Source organism: Ceratotherium simum, chromosome 4 (genome assembly GCF_057802395.1).
Source record: "Ceratotherium simum simum isolate JZ-2026a chromosome 4, ASM5780239v1, whole genome shotgun sequence".
Lineage (NCBI taxonomy): Eukaryota > Metazoa > Chordata > Mammalia > Perissodactyla > Rhinocerotidae > Ceratotherium > Ceratotherium simum.
The window spans coordinates 14,399,031-14,411,283 of record NC_141903.1 but is presented as its reverse complement, the minus strand read 5'-3'; positions in this window follow the sequence as shown (position 1 = coordinate 14,411,283).

The window sequence follows — 12,253 nt, the reverse complement described above, 5'->3', positions numbered from 1 at the left end:
CCATCCCATCAAGATACAGAGGACTCGGGCTGGCCTGGAAACTATTCACATTTTGCAAAACTTTGGACTGATTCATTGTATATTATTCTTTCAGTTAGGCTTCATCAATTTTTTATTAGGAAAAATTGTAGATATAAAATAAATAATTTATTTAAAATAAATTAAAAAGCTAGAATAATCACGCCTATATACTCATTACCCAGATTCAGAATTATCAAGGTTTTGTCACATGAGCTTCATATATATCTTTCCTTACTCTTACTGAAAAATTTTAAAATAAATTCTAGACATTATGATGTTTAAAACTTATGCATTTCCATATACATTTCTAAAAAAAAAGAATATTTTCTTGTAAAATTGGTTGTTCCAGTGCCGTTAGTTCATCTACCAAAGTTAACAATATTTCATTCATCCCAGAATGTTCCATGATTTACTTTGTTCCCTTTGCTTCCTTGTGGTATTATTTACTGTGTTCTCTTTTCCTCATATTTCTTGTTAATGGATGTTAGCTCTAGAAATTTTGTTGGGTTCAGGTTTTAGTAAGAATGCTTCAAGGAGGTGCTGGGTGCAGTTTAGCTTTTTGAAAGCAATCTTATTGCTCTCATCTCCGGGTTCATGGCACAGCAGTTCAGGGTATCCCCCAATTACCAACAACCATTTTAGTTTCTTACAACCCTGAGAGGGTCTTATTTGAAATCGCAAGCAAACAAAGCAAATTCACAGTGGGCAGCTTGCCTTTGATCTTTCCTTCCTTCTTTTCTGTGACCATCAGTGATCCAATGCTTTCTCAGAGTCTTCTTCTGGGACTTACTTTCATCCTCCCTTCTGAAAGTTTTTGAAAATTGTCTTTCTCCATTCCCAAATAACAGGTGCCTTAGGAGTAGATGTAACACAGGAATACATCTAGAAGGGAATATAATTCAAAAAGACTACATCCCTCCAAACAAATCAGGACCTGTCCATCTGCTTTATCTATAGTCACTTCTACTTTTACATTTGGAGGCTTCCAGGAGAACAGTGTGGTGGGGTCCTTCCTTTTACTTTTATCTAAATGATCTCTATTGGAAAGAAAAGTCCGGGAGATTGGTCCGAGTGTTTTAACAGCTGGGTTGATATTACTACATAGATACTGATTCTCAGAAGTTTGCAATGAGAGTAATTACTGGTACCCATCAATTACCATGGAGGAGAGTTATCCCAACTATCCCATCTGGAGACCACCTTATTTCTCTGACTTCATTAGGTTAAGAGAACATTACTCTTGCCTTTACTGTATGTTACATTACAATAATATTCTGCCCTTGACTGACAAAGAAGGACACCACGTGTGTTCTTTTCTTCCTTATTCTTAGGATTCTCCATAAGTGGAGTTAGTCTTGGCTTACTCCTTCATATCTATTGTTCAGAGGAGCCAAAAAACAAACATAATATTATGTTCAACCCAAGAATTATAATACAACTGCTTTAGGGAATTGAGACCATTATCTCAAATAGATAAATATTATCATTTTTTCCTCATTGTTCTCAATTATCCATCTTTTGATTCCTAAATTGCTAATTTGAACACCATTATAAACCCTCTATTTAATAAAAGACCATTCTTTCATTCTATCATCCCCCTGGGAATATCTGTTCTTTCTGCTAATCTATGTGTATTGTCTGAGAAAGGTACAGACGGTGCCCAAGTAATATTAAGAAAAGAGGTGTCACTCTGTATTAGTTTGCCAGAGCTGCCATAACAAAATACCATAGACAGAATTTTATTTTCTCGCAGTTCTGGAGGCTGTAAGTTCAAGATCAAGATGTTAGTAGGTTTGGTTTCTCCTGAGTCTTCTTTCCTTGTCTTATACATGGCCACCTTCTCACTGTGCCCTCACATGGCTTTTTCATTGATGTCTCTTCCTCTTCTTTTAAGAACGTCAGTCGTATTGGATTACATTACAACCTTATTTAATAAGTACCTGTTTAAAGCCCCTATCTCCAAATACAGTCACGTTAGGGGTTAAGGCTTCAACATATGAATTTGGAGGAACACAGTTCAGTCCATAGCACACTCTCGAGAGTCCTTTTTGGGAGCTATAAATGTTTATATAAAATAAACCAGCTAAACTATATTGGCTCCACATGCCAAAGTCTGCTTGGGTCACAGCCTGTCTGAGAGTTTGCAACTGAATCATCTTTACATTTGATCATAGTTGACTGGGGAAATAATTCAGGTGTTTATCTTGTTTTGTGTGTATATATATAAATAGTCATTCATTTATATAGTTAGTTATTCATTTAGTTGTTCCTGGTTTTGATGATTCAATAATCTCCTCTACACTGTTACTCTCACCCCTCACAAAGAATGAGCAAAACAGATATTTGGATCCATCTTTATGTCTGAAAATCCACTCTTATTTTTTTAGGTTAAGATTGTTAAAATGACACTACTCTTCTGAAGGATAGCACTTTTTTAGCCTCTTGCCTCCAAGTGTAAATTTTAAATTCTTTCCTTAGTGCATGTAGGATGAATTAGAAAAAGTGATTAGTAGTTTGAGTAGTTCCCTGAGATTCAATAAAAGGGGAAGCTCAGATATAAGCAAGAAATTAAATCAGAGACAGAAAGAGAGATTGGCAATGACAGAAATAATATAGGACAATGACTTGCATATAGAAGTCTGAATGAAAAATGAGTGAATTGATGATTGACTTTTACCAAAATTATGCCCATTCCATATTGAAGTAATATTCTTAATTGAAAAAGTGGGCTAGAAGACTCTTTTAAAGTAATAGTTTTGGAGAATTTTTTTATGTTATAATGCAGGCTACGTATAACACACATTTTTCAATATTAGCTGTGTAAAAATCACTATGTTTTTTTTGTTTTGTTTTGTTTTGTTTTGTTTTTTGTGTGTGTGAGGAGATCAGCCCTGTGCTAACATCTGCCAATCCTCCTCTTTTTTTGCTGAGGAAGACTGGCCCTGGGCGAACATCCGTGCCCATCTTCCTCCACTTTATATGGGACGCTGCCACAGCATGACTTGCCAAGGAGTGCATCGGTGTGCGTCTGGGATCTGACCCGGCGAACCCCGGGGTGCCGGTGAACCCTGGGCTGCCGCAGCAGAGTCCATGCACCCAACTGCTTGCACCACCGGGCTGGCCCCCAAAAAATCACTATGTTGTTTAGAGTCAAAACTATATTTTTTGAAAAAGTTTTTATTCTTACAAAAGACTCTTGCTAAAGAAAACTCACATTCATAGGTTCTGGTGATTTGTTCCAAGTTTGCAACTTAGGACAAACTAAATCCTAAACTGTCTCCTGTCTACTATGGGTTAAGACAATTAGCAACAATTTAGAGTAATGAAATTAGACACTACTCAGGATAAATGGATGTCTTTGGTTTGCATGATAAACTGTGACTCTGTGATGAGTGTGAAAGTATATGTGCCAGACAGAGGGGATTGTCACCTTGATTTTTTTTTTTTCTGTTTTGAAGTCTGCCCCAGACCAATTCAACTGTTAAATTTCAATTAAAGTAAATTTGGTCAGAAAAACAACACACAAAAAAGGTTGGAAATGTAAGTATATTTCTTTTATCTAGCCTGAGCTGTTGGCAAAGCAAACTGGCTTTTCCATACTTGGCATTTATTAATAATATTTTGAATACCATTGCGCTTTTTAAGCTGAGTGTGGTGGAATTCTCTTGTGGGATTATTAAATGAGTCGATTTGCATTCTAATGAGAACAAATGTTTGGGATTGCATTGTTAAAATGCTAAAACGGTGTGTGTATAATTATTTTGCAGCTTAGATTTGCAGAACTCATTTCCCCAAACTCTTTTTTTTAAATAACTAAAGAGTCAGAGCCTACTGACGGCTGGAGGGGAGGTGATTAGGGTAATTTAAACTGTTCACAAATGACTTTGCCATGGAATGAAAGCATTTCTTTGGCTTTGCCTGGCTCCTTTCATTATCTTTAAGCGGCCGCAGTGTTGAGTCCCATAAGAAGTCTCACCAAGCTCGTTTTCCTTGTACACTTTCTCATTTGTATTGATTAATCATTTTGTAATTCCATTCTAGGTTGACTTGCTCATCTTTAAGGCATTTGCTGCTTTTTCTTTGCTGTCTATCCTGTAACGGTTATGTTGTCTGTTCTAATACCTTAGCTTTATCACTGCAAGTCAAGCTTTAAAACATTAATCCCTTCATGCTTTAATTTCATATTCTATTACCAGAATGAATGCAAATACTGTTTCCTTTTTCTCCTTTTTAATCATCTTTACTACAGCTTTTGCATGTGGGCCAATAGTAAAGTAAGCTTTTATTATTTAGAGTGTAACTCCTTTTTTTTTTAGTAGTTTTTCAACCTCCTTCTTCTATTAGTTTTAAACTGTTGAAAAAATACAAATGTTACCTGAAAATATCTGTAGCTTTGAAACTTAATTTGTTGTTGGCATTTTTTAATAAAATAAACATATTGTAAATTAAAAGTCTTAAGATACTAATAGTAACAGTTGAAATGTTTTATTATCACATTTTCAAGTATTTTGGTTGTCAGCTTTGGCCTGAGTTCATTCTGATGACAAAGTTTTAGAAAGAGGATGGTTTTAGATTCCTTATGTCATACAGCTTGAAGTTGGGAGAGAAACTGAAGGGGATATAGTCGACCCTACTCTTTTTGTAGATGATGATTGTGAATCCAGAAAAATTAAATAATTTTCCTCCAAACAACAAATAATTCTTTCATTATTCATTTTTTAAAAAAATGAATAAAGCAGATTCCTGTTTGTAAATTCATATTGTGATGACCAATGCTTTATTAGGCTAATTGATACTTTATATCTGTTGCATAAAGTACATATTTAAATATATACATACATAATACAAATATAGTTGTGTTGAAAACATTAACAGGGCCATTACTTTGTAAAAAGCAAAAGTATGAAAATCATTCAGTAAAACATTATTTTATGACAGTTACTAATTAATAAAATGGAAGCAGGTGGCCTCAGTTAAAACAAATGTTAAAAGTTGATAATATTCAAATATAAAGAAAATGCCAATTAATTAATATGCCGATGGTTATTCCCTGCTTGACACATTAATTAAAAGCTTGTGATAATTGATGTCAAGACTTTTTGTAATCTAAAAATTGGTATTTTTGTTCGAAGTCAATCTTTGATGTTTTCAAGAACTTAAAAATTTTTGGAATATGACATGTTTTAAAATAGTAGAGTTACAAAAATGGGGAAATTTATATTCTCCCATAATCCTAATTTGGCTATTGCTAGAAGTTTACACTGAGAGATCAGTTAGGATTCATTTGTTTGCAGCAGGTACCCAGAAACATGACACAGATCAATTTAAACAGAACAGCGAATAGATGAAAAGACCAGAGAGGAGACTGGCTTCAGCTATGCATATTGGTTTGATCTACATTAGTGATCTCATCCCAAGACAGCTACTTTGGATCATGTGGTTTTCTGAAGAAAATTAGTAGCTACTGGGATGGACAGGGAATGGATGCTAGCAAGGAAGCCTAACAATATCTACTATATGGAATTATCAGCAAAAGTTACTATATTATAACATACTACCCAAATTATCATACTCAACATAGCTATAAAAATGGTGGGCTCCGCTCTCTCACTTTCTCTATTTCTCTATCTCTCTCTCTGTCTCACTGTTTTTCCCCATGTGCTTTCATCACGGGATTCATAGGATGCATGAAGGAAAAGGGGACCCGAAAAATGAATTCAAGTGAATGCAATTATTCCATATTGACTTCATTTTACTTTCCGACTTTTAAGATATATGGCAGATTACAAACAACACCTTCTCATGTATACAGAAAAATTACAAACTTTGGTCTCTACAACTTTGAAGCCTTTAATCTTCCTGTGGATGAATAGCTCCCTCCTCCTGCCCCACAAAGCCTTAGTCTGTCATGACCTTTCATACCTGTTGTGTCTTTAGAAACAGCTTTGTAAATGTCACAAGCTTAGGATTCTTTTTAGAGGCTTTGGGTTTCAGCTCTATAACCACTGAGTAATCAAATTCAGGTTGGTTGTGGTTCATGATATTTATTGACTGCTGGTTTGGCTTTAGGACCCTAATGCCATAGGTTGAAGTGCCATATTGTCTTATTATCAAAGAAAAGTTAAAGGCTGTGGGTCTTGTTAGTTTCTCTTTTTTTCTATATATTTTTTTATTTCTTGAATTACCTATAACCTTGATAGTTTTAACTTCATGGTTTTTCTTCTGTTGTTATGCAAGAGAAGAAACACAGGCTTTGACCAATTTGCACCAGGGTAATATCATCCAAAGAATTAACTAAGGAATGATGACCAAAACTAGGTCTTCAAATGAAATTGGCAGGAGGGGAAAATAGCTAGGCATTTATGCAAGCATAAGAAAGCTCTTAACTTCAGAGATCATGAGCAAAGACAAAACTGAGAGTTGAAGGACTAATGATTGCAAAGAGGCAGTATTATGGATGATGTTGATATTTCAGAATGGCTTAGAAAAATTACCGTTCTCAAGAGCATTAACCTAATTTTTGAAATACAATAAATTAAGATCAAATCTTTAATAGTACTGATAATCCAAGTATTTGCATAAAATGTACAAAAAGCCTCATGGTGAGAAATTTTACTCGAGAGCCAGAGCCTGTTCATATCTGGCAAAAACCATGATTAGACTGAAGCAAACACTATTGGAGTTGATTAAGCAGCTCACCCATTGTATGAATGCAGTGAAATGTGTTGCCCTGAACCTGTTTTGCTGGTGCTTTCTAATTGAGCAGGTGTGCTGTTCAAAGGGTGTTCATTAAATGGATTTCATTGTGTGTGTGTGTGTATGTGTGTGTGTGTGTGTCTGTGTGTTTGAATACATATTTCAGGTTTGCCAAATGGCTCTCAATATTTCTGTGTTTAAAAATAAACATAAATTCCCTGGAAAACATGTTAATCCTGTGGTATTTAAATAAAATCCGTGTTTAGGTTCTCTACGCCTAAAAAAAATAGAGGGGCTCCTTTGTCTTAAAAAAATTCATACCTTTATTTTTCCTTGGCTTTTGGGACTTTAAAAAAATTGTAATTTTGCCAAAGCAGTGCTAATCAGTTTACCAAAATATTAAAGTGAATTCAGAACTCTGAAATATTGGTTTGCAATGGGTGTTAGTCTTGGCAAAGCTTATTTCTCTAGTTGTGGTAAATCCATTTACTCAAAAGTACATATATTGTGCTTTTCTTCTTTTAAAAATTTCTCTTTCCTTCTGTCTACCCAGGATTAAAATGCTTAGTAACACTGTAAGGTATTTAGCTAGCTTCAGGAATCTCGTACCAGTCTGTAAGACATGAAAAAATAAAGCTTCAGTGTAGACAAGCAAATTAATATACTTAGGAAAAATTAATCCCAAGTGGTTTTATAAGTTACTGGACTCAAAACTATAAATTATGAGCTATGAGGGGATTTTAAAATCCATTGTGAACCATTGGCACGATGTTCTACTTTAGTCAAAGGCCAAAAAAATTAGGCAGCTTTAGAAAGCAAAACAGAGATATCATAACCACATATTGTTTGCATTGTTTTTGTGCTTTACAACTTAGAAAATGCTTTGATATACATTTTTATTATGTGCTTACAAAATCCTTCTATGGCAGGAAATTTATGAATACTTGTTTTCATTTTACAGATTAAGAAACACAGGTATAATGTGATCAACTTACTACCTGAAACCACATAGATTGTCATGGGTAGACCCAAGACTTGAACACATTTATATCAGTGTTATTTCTATTATATTGAACTGTTCCCCAGATCATTACAATCATGGCAGATCAGATAAAAGGCACGGTAGATTCAAAGAAAGTTTAGAGAATACAATGAAAAAATCAGAGAATTACCAAGCAGTATAGTAAAAGTCTGGCATCATGTTATCAATCAAGTCATAAATGTGCATTAAACACTGAATTAGGTGCATGGCATAAATAAATAAATGAATAAGTAAATAAGGACATAAGTTTGCCTTTACATACTCGTATATAATTGGAAAGAAAATGCATGTGCAAGAGAAAAACCATTCAAGAGGTTTGAGTGTAACATTTTGGGGGAGGACCTTGGGGAAGATAAATTGATTTGCATACCTAGATTCAGGCTATCCAAAACAGTAACCACTAGTTACATGTGGTCATTGAACACTTGAAATGTGGCTAATGGAAATTGGGGTGTACTGTAAGTGTTAAATATAGAAATATTTTGAAGACAGTGTGAAAAAATATGAAGTATTTTCTTAATAATTTTATATGATGAATGTTGAAATATTAATATTTTGGATATATTGTGTTAAATAAAATATTTATTAAAATTAATTTCACCGTCTTTTAAAAATTTTTTAACATAAATACTAGAAAAATTTAAAATTACATATATGGCTCAAATTATAACCATATTGGACAAGAGCTAATATAGAGAATACACACCCAAGAGCTACTTGGAAGGATGAGATGAGGAGCAAATATGAGAAGAGGAGAAAGGTAAGGAGTCAACGGAATAGAAGACTCTATGGTGATACCTTTCATAGCTCTAAATCTTCAATCCAGAGTACTTACCACAAAACCTTTCTTGTGAACATTTCTGTGAAAAGGCCCAGTTTTGCATATAAGACAAAGGGGAATAACTACTCAGTGTCACATAAAGACATAAGGACCTATTGTTGAGGGGGCAGGGAAAGTGTAAACTCACCCCTATTCATATCTTGAATTAATTGAACTAGTAGAAAAAGCTTTGGACTTCATCACACTATGAAATTAAAATTTAGTTAGCTTTTGCAAAGATGGGGGAACCACTCACTAGCCTCTGGGTTAAAAACACATTCTTAAGAGAGATAAACAGCACTCTAAATAACAGGTTAATCAAGCCATTGAATAATATATGTTATATACTTACCAAGTGTTTTGTGCAGTGGTGAAAACTGAAATGAACCCTACATCAATCATGGCAGTTAACTTAATATCTACACTAAGTAAATGAGCATTGAATGAATGCAACTCTCAAGGAACTGAGAGTGAAATAGAGGAAATCAAATGAATACAGCTATTACCGTAACATAAAGAGAAAGTGGTCAGTGTTATGAGGGCTTAATGGAGAAGGAAAGAATTTCCATTTGGGGATATGGTACAACTTCATAGAGAAGATGGCATTAAAACCAGTTGTTAAGGAAGGTCTTGGATATAGGTATGTATAAATTTTTGAAGAGTATATTCTACACATAATTAACAAAGTTAACATAGAAGAGAAAGCTTAGTAGGAATGAATAATTCAAGTTGATTAGAGTAAAGAAATTTTAAATTAATGTTCAATATGGAAAAATAAATTTGGGACACATCTTGGAAGACCTGCAATAGTAAGGCAATGAGTTTCAGTGAGCGAGATAGGCTGATATAGCAGCAATGTTAAAATAATAATAAATAATAACAACAATAGTAATGATAGTTTATTTACTTGTATGTAAAAACATAAGTTAACAATGTGAACCTGTTCTGTGATTGCTAGATTAGTTGAATAGAAGTAACAATAACAATATAATCTGCTAATGCCTCACCTATTTTTGGGTAATTCCAAAAGAATTATGTTTAGAATTTGGCATTCACTAATAGTTTCTCAGATTTCTTTGTCCTTCTTAATAGGTTTAACCCATGCAGAATTGTTCCTTCACTTATGTATTCAGTTGAGATATTGTACCACAAGGCCTGAGATCTGGCTTCTTATGCAGCCACTGAGGAGCCAGATGAAACAACCTGGAAATGGAAAGGCCAATGAGAAATAGGAGACATCGTTTGCTTCCCTTCTTCCCTCTGTGTACAGTTTCCAGGTATGGTTCTGCCTGCAGTGAACCTTCCATTGAATTTCCACATGACAAGCAAACACATTTGCTATGTGACCTTTTGTCTCTCTTCGCAGCTCACTGGGAAGTAGTAGACATCACAGTAATACAAGTCATACTTTTCCTTGCTTCACCCTCTCTGCTCTGCGCTTACATCTTTCAGATAAATTATCAGCGCTTTAATTTTTACCTCAGTGTATTAATTTTTCTTTTTAGAAGACTCAGGCTAAGAAAGACAGGGATATTGACACGTAATTAAGTCAAAAGGAGGGCAGCGGCAATCACAAAACATTTTTTAAGTGCTTTCTATGTTCCAGAAATTCTTTTTCAGTACTTTTCACAAATTATCTTTGGCAATCTTCATAGCAAGTCTTTTATTTCCATGTACAGATGAGGAAATGGGGTTCAGAAATGGTAAATGTATTACTCAAGGTTAAACAGATAGTAGGAGAGAGAACAAAGACTCAGAGAGTTTGGATAAGTTGCTTAAGGTCATAGAAATGCCATCAGAAATAAAGGCGCAGAGAGATGAAATAACCAGTTTGATCCAAACACAGGTTAAACGGGACAAAAAGAGTTTCACAGTCTGACGTGACTAACTCCATATACTGAGATCTCAGCTGCTTTGTCTCATTCCCTTTCCCAGAGCAAAGAAGGAAGATGAGGAAATCTTTAAAAAGGGTTAAAATGATTAAGATGCCTACATAGAAGAAAAGATAACTTCAAGGGACAAAGGAGCTTTAGAATATGTGAAGTGTTTTCTTATGAAAAAGATATTTTAGATTCGGTCTATATAACTCCAATAGCAAAAGAAAAATGACAAAAGAACCCAATTTGGCTCATTATAAGGAAAAAGCTTTCTGAAAATTGGAACTACTTAAAAATGCCAAAGGCTTGTGATTTTTCCCATCATTGATAGGGAGTGGGAAGGATCAATGAAAATTTCTGAAAAATTTTAGAAAGACCATGCTATGGAGAAATTGTTGGACTAGCTTACCTTTATAGTAATCCATTTTAATGCAGAGATTACATGATTTTGTGATTTTTGAGTTTGATTAATGTTTGAATGCATGAAAATTTTAAAAGCAAGACATTATAAATAGTTACTGTGAATAGATACTATGACTATTTGCCCCCACAGTTTGGCTAGGCAAAGATATCCTTTTAATCATGCAAATGAATAGTGGAAAATAGGCATCTCGTTCACAGTGTCGTGAGTTTTTAACCTTAAAGTAATACGGTGCCCACATCATTGTATGACTATTTTGGAAAGCATTAATTCTTCATTTTATGAGAATAATTGTATAAAGGTCAAGGTAAGGTTTTCATGCTTGATAAAGAATGTGTTGGCGTCAACTTGAACCCAATAATTGCCCTCTGTTACCAAGTGTATTATACATAAAACTTCAGTGACAAGTGGAACATATCAGCTTTGAGTAGGTGGTAAAAATACCCAGGGAGCAAATGTAGCTTTTGAGATGTAGGTTATATTAAAATATCTCATTTTTTAAAATAAGGTCTTCAAAGCTAGATTTTTAACCTATTTTTATTATGAAACTTAACTCATAATAAAAAAGAATACATAATTATCATTAGTTATCAACAAATCTTTTGTATACCCCCAAAATAAATTAAAGTCTGTTTAGTGATAATTCTTTCACATGTTATGTAAAACCATGAAATTTTGTAAAGTAGGCTGTTCTCAGAGAAGCAGAATCCTTACAAAGACATGTCCCAAGAAAGCTATCCAGCAGGAGAAAAGGAGTCTGAATTGGAAATAGCTTCTCACTAAAAAAAGGAAATTGGAGGCCGGCCTGGTGGCGTAGCAGTGAACTTTGCCTGCTCCGCTTTGGCCATCCAGGGTTCGCAGGTTCGGATCTAGGGCATGGACAGACACACCGCTTGTCAAGCCATGCTGTGGCAGCATCCCACATAAAGTAGAGGAAGATGGGCACGGATGTTAGCCCAAGGCCAATCTTCCTCAGCAAAAAGAGGAGGATTGGCAATGGATGTCAGCTCAGGGCTAATCTTCCTCACAAAAAAGAAACAAAAAAAAAACAAAAAAGGAAATTGATTTAGTTGAACATTTTTCTTAAGTTTTGAGAGAAAACAAACACATTTATGTAAGTTGTGGATTTTCCTAGGCATATTAGGATATCTTAGGAAGCATGGCCTTACAAACTCACAAGGAAGAATGTGTTACAGACTGCCTGCTGCATGTAATTTAAACTTCCAATTTAATCATCTTCCTTTGATATCTCTGGAGAAGCAATAAAAACAACCATAGCTTCATCTAAAAGTTGCAGATGTCTCCTCTGCTTCTTAATCCAGATGCCTCAAGTACGTAATGAAAGAGTCATAGTTATTTTCCCTCTCAAAGGGATT